This window comes from Lissotriton helveticus, chromosome 5_1, assembly GCF_964261635.1.
Source record: "Lissotriton helveticus chromosome 5_1, aLisHel1.1, whole genome shotgun sequence".
Taxonomy (NCBI): Eukaryota; Metazoa; Chordata; class Amphibia; order Caudata; family Salamandridae; genus Lissotriton; species Lissotriton helveticus.
The window spans coordinates 584,146,843-584,154,341 of NC_136065.1; the positions used below are offsets into that span (position 1 = coordinate 584,146,843).

Consider the following 7,499-nt stretch of genomic DNA (forward strand, 5'->3'; position numbering starts at 1 on the left):
TTATTTTTCTTCAACAATCTTTTACCCAACAAAAGAGAGAAAAACACAAAAGTGAGAGCGAAGGAGAAAAAGAAAAATGGAAAATAGTGATGGCAACACACATGGAAAGGGCAAAAAACATTGAGAAATTAATTATTTCTCCTCGTACTGTCTGGTAATCCATGGCGTTAGAATGGTTCTGTTTTGGACTCTACCTCAGCCTTGTAAATCCGGGGCAGCATCAAAAAGCAATGGGTGTTGCGGTGGAACGCACACAGCTACAACCATTGCATGCCCCTTTGTTGCAGAGGACTGCAGCAGAAAGTGGCATATTTACAAACTGACATTAAGTCACATTAGGTGGCTTAGCGCCACCTTGTAAATATGGGAAATGGTGCTAAAACATAGAAAGTTCACATAGCCATTATTGATTATTTATGTGCAGGGTGTCCCTTCCAGTACATAAACAATCACCTCTGCAGCACAGGCACCCATTCAACATGGCAGCAGGGTGCCTGCGCTGGCGCTAGGGAGCTTTTTTTGTGCCAGCGCTAGGGGAAACATAGGAGTGCGCTGTATTCTTGTGACTATGGCCCATCCCTGCTTTTTAAAAATGTTGGAGCGCGGCACTGCCGAATTTGGCGCAACTTTGCACTCCGAATTTCTTTTGTTTATATATATATGCCCACAAGACTTGAACATGTCTCCTCGCATTTTTAACCCAAGACAGAAGAGAGTAAATAAATAGTTAACCAGCAATATTTGAGAATAATTCGGTGGTAGGTTGTGACAACCGTTCACCACTAATTTGACAGTTGAACAAAAGAAAAACAATAACACCATTTACTAAAAGGCAAGTGTAACTATATCAAACAAATATAACAATGGACATTTATATATAACAGATAACAGCCAAAACTTATTTTGTTTCTTAAAACATAATTTTTTAATTACACAGTTTAATGTAGTAATATTATTGATTAGAAAGGATGATAAACAGAGAATTGTAAATAAGGCCCACTTTCACACTACACTCAGAGTGAAAGGGGCATGCAATGCATATTGTGGTGGGCATTCCGCTTCAACACTCATTGATTTTGACGTGGCACCCTATTTACAAGGATGGTGTAAATTGGAGGCAGCACTAAAATTAAAATCAGGGACAACCTTGTCGTAGCATGGCGAAACAGGGAGCTTTATTTCTCCTAGCTTTTGCTGTTTCTATGTGTGCATTCTACAGCACACATATAAAGTGCAAATTGCCATGAATGATTGTTTATGTGCAGGAAGGTGTTGCATTCCCTTAACTCAAGCACTCTTGCACTATTATTGTAAATGCGGTGCATCCCTGTGTTTCTAAAGTCAGGGAGCACAGCTTTATCAATTTTGGAGCTAACCCGTGCTCAGCCACTTTCTTATACATATGCCCACTGTATTTCTGTGCCTCATGTAGCAGATGCGCAGGACAACATAGATCTGCTCTGGTCGTCTGCCTGGTAACAACGACTGGAGCAGATCTATCCTAGAGAACATTGCAGATGTATTCAAAAGAGTAATACATCTACCATGGCACGATTGGTCCCTCAGTTTGTCCCGATTAAGTTGAAACATCTGCTCCATCAATACTGCATACAGTGGCTGTCCTGCGCATCTGTCATCCACCGCGATTGAGCAACATATGAACATACAGGTTGTCAGCCCAACAGTCCATCTCTCATACGGGGCACCCGACTGAGTCCCCGTGTGAGTATTCCTTCTCTTTTCTCTCACTTTACCTGTATCTCACATATCTCACTGTTTCAAGTGGCTGCGCAACCACTATCAGATTACCTCATATCCCCTGGTCCTGAGGAGACACTATAACGTAAAAGGCTAGAAACGCCATCGACTGTAATTTGAAGCGGACCATTTCAACAGCTCTGACTATTGTATACTGCAGCTGGAACTATCACTAAGTCACTTTTGGTCATCTTTGAAAATTGCGGAAACCAAGTTGTACACATCACATGTTTTTCACTTTCTGTTTTATGGTTCCATTTCACTTGGGGACACAAAGCACCATTGTTTTCTGGTTTGTGTATATATCAGTCTGAATTTTTCTATTTTATAAAAAGAATTAATGTTGATACAAACAAAAGTCTGCGAGGTCATCTTTCTTTCTGACATCACCATAACTCATTTTTGGATTGCGATTGTACATATTATTATCATCATTGATTAGCTTAACTTTCCGCTGAAACCGCTGTTTCTGTTACATAGGACTTACCCTGGTTCCTAGTGAGTAGGGTCCCCCTTGTCCTTGTCCCCCACAAAGAACTAAAAGCAGGTCTTTTAACGCAAGTATGTCCTGAACATAAACTATTTCATCATTAAATCATTACTCTATGTTTCACAAAAGCGTCTGAAAATCCAAAGCACTCCATTAAAACAAGACTATAAGGAAGAAAACAACATGGAGAAAGCACATTCTAAATATTAAATACTATACCTTAAGCCATAGGAAGCCCTGCATAAGATAACACAGAGTTAGACATTTCTCCACTTACTGTTTCTAGCGCTCCGTTGGCGGCGGCTTCAGTCTCCCAACAGCATGTCAGTGACAGAATACTCTGTTTATATACCGTCCTTCTGCCCTCCTAGTGCTGTGGTATTTGTTATCTTGGAATATCCCGCATTGCTGGTTTGCAGCTTTGTAGGGTCAAGTCTTGAGAAAGTTCAACCTGCGCTCGTTTTGTAGATTGGGAAGTACCGATTGCATCTGACCTGGGCTGCAAGAGACACATATTTCAACATCATCCAGTTATGAAACATGAGCCTCTTTAGAAATTGCGGATATTTGTTCTTGATTTGAGGCTTGTGGTTTCCCTATGTTGCTTGACCGGTATGCACACGTTTAGCCACAAAAGCATGTAAAACAAGCATTGACAACGCCAATAGTTGTAGCCTTGGGATGCTGTTTGTTGTTTTGTTTTTTTAAACATTTTTTGTTGCAAATATATAAGAAAGAAAGCACAATGCAGCCTCAACACAGTTTCCAATAGTTGTAGCCTTGGGATGCTGTTTGTTGTTTTGTTTTTTTAAAACTTTTTTTTGTTGCAAATATATAAGAAAGAAAGCACAATGCAGCCTCAACACAGTTTCCATATGGTTAAAAGTATTGGCAAAAACAAAAGTGAATAATTGCTTTTAAGTTACTGTAACCTGTAAATATTGGACAAAAAAGAAAGACTAAAAACATGAAGAAGAATGAATAGGCAAGCATTGACAAAGCCAATAGACCTCACGGGTGAAAAGCGCTAGCAATTGTTTTGACTTTGTCATTACTTGTCTGGCTACTGGAACGCATCTGCAGTAAGGAAAAAACATGTTTTTTGTGCATCAGCAGCAAAAAATAAAATGCAATGAAAAATCAAATATGTCTTGTAATTAAATACATGAACATGATTCTTCAGCATTTGTCAAGGCTGTGTGTGGATGTGCTTAAATGGGTGAGTGGGTTTATGTGGGAATCAATCAACAGTTGGGTGGATGAGAGAGTGATGGATGAGCAAATGAATGAACGACTGAGAGCACGCATAGTTAATATAACAAGCATTTGCAATGCAATAGGTCTCGCATTAGGAATTTTTGAGCTATTGGTATTGTAAATGGCAATTTTTTATTTCTGTGTTGGTTTTGAAAATAGCTAAATTAATAGCTTTGTCATTTACAATGCCAATAGTTATAACTTTCGCAAATGTGACACCTATAGCATTTGTAATGCAATATGTGTTGTATTTATGTGACTTAGATGTATTGCTATTACGAATAACAATGACTTTTAATGTTTTTAATAATTAATACTTAAATAAAAGTTCTTGTAATTTATAATAGCAACAGCTTAAACTTTTGTAAATAACTTTTGTGAAGATTGTGTTAAGTGTATTTTACTGTGACGAAAATCCAAGAACAGAAGTGAAATATTAACATCTTTTTGTGACATTTGTAATAAAGTTTGAGACATTGAGAGAACATATTTGAACCAGTTGTTGTTGAATGGTTGCACAGATTGATGCTGTGGTGCCCCTGAGTGGTGGTACTGAGTGAGTGCGATAGATAGAGTGAGTGCGTTAGATAGATAGAGTGAGGGCGATAGATAGATAGAGTGAGGGTGATAGATAGATAGAGTGAGGGCGATAGATAGATAGAGTGAGGGCAATAGATAGAGTGAGTGAGGGCGATAGATAGATAGAGTGAGGGCGATAGATAGATAGAGTGAGGGCGATACATAGATAGAGTGAGGGCGATAGATAGATAGATAGATAGATAGATAGATAGATAGATAGATAGATAGATAGATAGATAGATAGATAGATAGATAGATAGATAGATAGATAGAAAGTGCCTATAAATAAACCCATCAAAAACATAAACACCTAATAAACAAAAATGCCTAATTATTGAAAAGGAATAGACCAAGATATTAGATTTGTGCAAATACAATAAACAGAAGCAAGACAGTGAAGGGGCAGGAGAGAGTGAGACGGAAATAGAGGAAGAGTGGAGAGGTCAAAACAGTGAAGGGGCAGGAGAGAGAGAGACAGAAATAGAGGAAGAGTGGAGAGGCCAAGACAGTGAAGGGGCAGGAGAGAGCGAGACGGAAATAGAGGAAGAGTGGAGAGGCCAAGACAGTGAAGGGGCAGGAGAGAGTGAGACGGAAACAAAGGAAGAGTGTAGAGGCCACGACAGGGAAGGGGCAGGAGAGAGTGGGACAGAAATAGAGGAAGAGTGGATAGGCCAAGACAGTGAAGGGGCAGGAGAGAGTGAGACAGAAATAGAGGAAGAGTGGAGAGGCCAAGATAATGAAGGGGCAGGAGAGAGTGAGACAGAAATAGAGGAAGAGTGGAGAGGCCAAGACAGTGAAGGGGCAGGAGAGAGTGAGACAGAAATAGAGGAAGAGTGGAGAGGCCAAGACAGTGAAGGGGCTGGAGAGAGTGAGGCGGAAACTGATGAAGAGTGGAGAGGCCAAGACAGTGAAGGGGCAGGAGAGAGTGAGGCGGAAACTGAGGAAGAGTGGAGAGGCCAGGACAGTGAAGGGGCAGGTGAGAGTGAAACAGAAATAGAGGAAGAGTGGAGAGTGCAGAGGCCAAGGCAGTGAAGGGGCAGGAGAGAGTGAGACGGAAACAGAGGAAGAGTGGAGAGGCCAAGACAGGGAAGGGGCAGGAGAGAGTGAGACAGAAATAGAGGAAGAATGGAGAGGCCAAGACAGTGAAGGGGCAGGAGAGAGTGAGACGGAAATATAGGAAGAGTGGAAAGGCCAAGAGAGTGAAGGGGCAGGAGAGAGTGAGACAGAAATAGAGGAAGAGTGGAGAGGCCAAGACAGTGAAGGGGCAGGAGAGAGTGAGGCGGAAACTGAGGAAGCGTGGAGAGGCCAAGACAGTGAAGGGGCAGGAGAGAGTGAGGCGGAAACTGAGGAAGAGTGGAGAGGCCAAGACAGTGAAGGGGTAGGAGAGAGTGAAACAGAAATAGAGGAAGAGTGGAGAGGCCAAGACAGTGAAGGGGCAGGAGAGAGTGAGGTGGAAACTGAGGAAGAGTGGAGAGGCCAAGACAGTGAGGGCGATAGATAGATAGAGTGAGGGCAATAGATAGAGTGAGTGAGGGCGATAGATAGATAGAGTGAGGTCGATAGATAGATAGAGTGAGGGCGATAGATAGATAGAGTGAGGGCGATAGATAGATAGATAGATAGATAGATAGATAGATAGATAGATAGATAGATAGATAGATAGATAGATAGATAGATAGATAGATAGAAAGTGCCTATAAATAAACCCATCAAAAACATAAACACCTAATAAACAAAAATGCCTAATTATTGAAAAGGAATAGACCAAGATATTAGATTTGTGCAAATACAATAAACAGAAGCAAGACAGTGAAGGGGCAGGAGAGAGTGAGACGGAAATAGAGGAAGAGTGGAGAGGCCAAAACAGTGAAGGGGCAGGAGAGAGAGAGACAGAAATAGAGGAAGAGTGGAGAGGCCAAGACAGTGAAGGGGCAGGAGAGAGTGAGACGGAAACAAAGGAAGAGTGGAGAGGCCACGACAGGGAAGGGGCAGGAGAGAGTGAGACAGAAATTGAGGAAGAGTGGAGAGGCCAAGACAGTGAAGGGGCAGGAGAGAGTGAGACAGAAATAGAGGAAGAGTGGAGAGGCCAAGACAGTGAAGGGGCAGGAGAGAGTGAGACAGAAATAGAGGAAGAGTGGAGAGGCCAAGACAGTGAAGGGGCAGGAGAGAGTGAGGTGGAAACTGAGAAAGAGTGGAGAGGCCAAGACAGTGAAGGGGCAGGAGAGAGTGAGGTGGAAACTGAGGAAGAGTGGAGAGGCCAAGACAGTGAAGTGGCAGGAGAGAGTGAAACAGAAATAGAGGAAGAGTGGAGAGGCCAAGACAGTGAAGGGGCAGTAGAGATTGAGACGGAAACAGAGGAAGAGTGGGGAGGCCAAGACAGGGAAGGGGCAGGAGAGAGTGAGACAGAAATAGAGGAAGAGTGGAGAGGCCAAGACAGTGAAGGGGCAGGAGAGAGTGAGACAGAAATAGAGGAAGAGTGGAGAGGCCAAGACAGTGAAGGGGCAGGAGAGAGTGAGACGGAAACAAAGGAAGAGTGGAGAGGCCACGACAGGGAAGGGGCAGGAGAGAGTGAGACAGAAATAGAGGAAGAGTGGATAGGCCAAGACAGTGAAGGGGCAGGAGAGAGTGAGACAGAAATAGAGGAAGAGTGGAGAGGCCAAGTCAGTGATAGATACATAGTCCATGGGTATCCTGAAAACGTGTCAAGGCACCAATCTTCCTGGACTTACGATGGACACACCTGATGTACTGTTTTCTGTGCATGCATATGTTGTTTTAATGGTGTGCAGGCATGCACTTTTGATAGTGGATCGTGCATTATTTGGGGTTTGGGTGCACGCACTGTATGCATGCAGTGTATGTGAGAGTGCGTGGGCTGTGTGTGCACCCTGTGCGTTAAGGGAGCCCAGGCACAGTTTGACAGCATGAAGAGTGGGCCGCTTGTGCTGTGCTGAATGGGCGAATGCACTGATTTTATGAGCAAGCACACTCTCTGATGTGCACGCATGCTGCAAAACACCCCTATGGAATGAATGACTCGAACATTCCAGTTACATATGGTGCCAGTGAAACGCTACCGTAGTTTCTGTCGTGAAATATGACTCGCAACCATAGAATGAGGAGACACAACTTAGGAGGTGCGTCACTTCCTGCTATCGGGGAACAGTAGGGAAATTTAAGATGACTGGTTTAGGAATGCTGGTTAGTCAAGATGACTGGCTTAAGGAACGCTGGTTGTCCTCCATTTTAGCTCAAATATAGTCTGCTTAGCTTTCGGATATGGCAGCTTGCACTTCGTCCTTTATTTTAGAGGAAACTTTTTTTTTTTTAATAGAGTTTTATAGAGTGTAACTCTTCAGGGCACTGCGACTGGCTAAGCAAGTTACACCTGGCTCTGGATTTACGAGAGGAAATG

The 7,499-nt window shown here is 42.9% G+C and overlaps 1 protein-coding gene across 1 annotated transcript in view; it reads right to left on the reverse strand.

The window, feature by feature from the left end:
* Nucleotides 1–2,628, reverse strand: part of LOC144754748 (uncharacterized) — an 80,061-nt gene extending 77,433 nt beyond the window's left edge. The window contains exon 1 of the mRNA XM_078642936.1: nucleotides 2,526–2,628. The gene's annotated coding sequence lies outside the window, so the exon portion shown is untranslated. The remainder of the gene's footprint in view (nucleotides 1–2,525) is intronic.
* Between the last annotated feature and the right edge of the window lie 4,871 nt (nucleotides 2,629–7,499).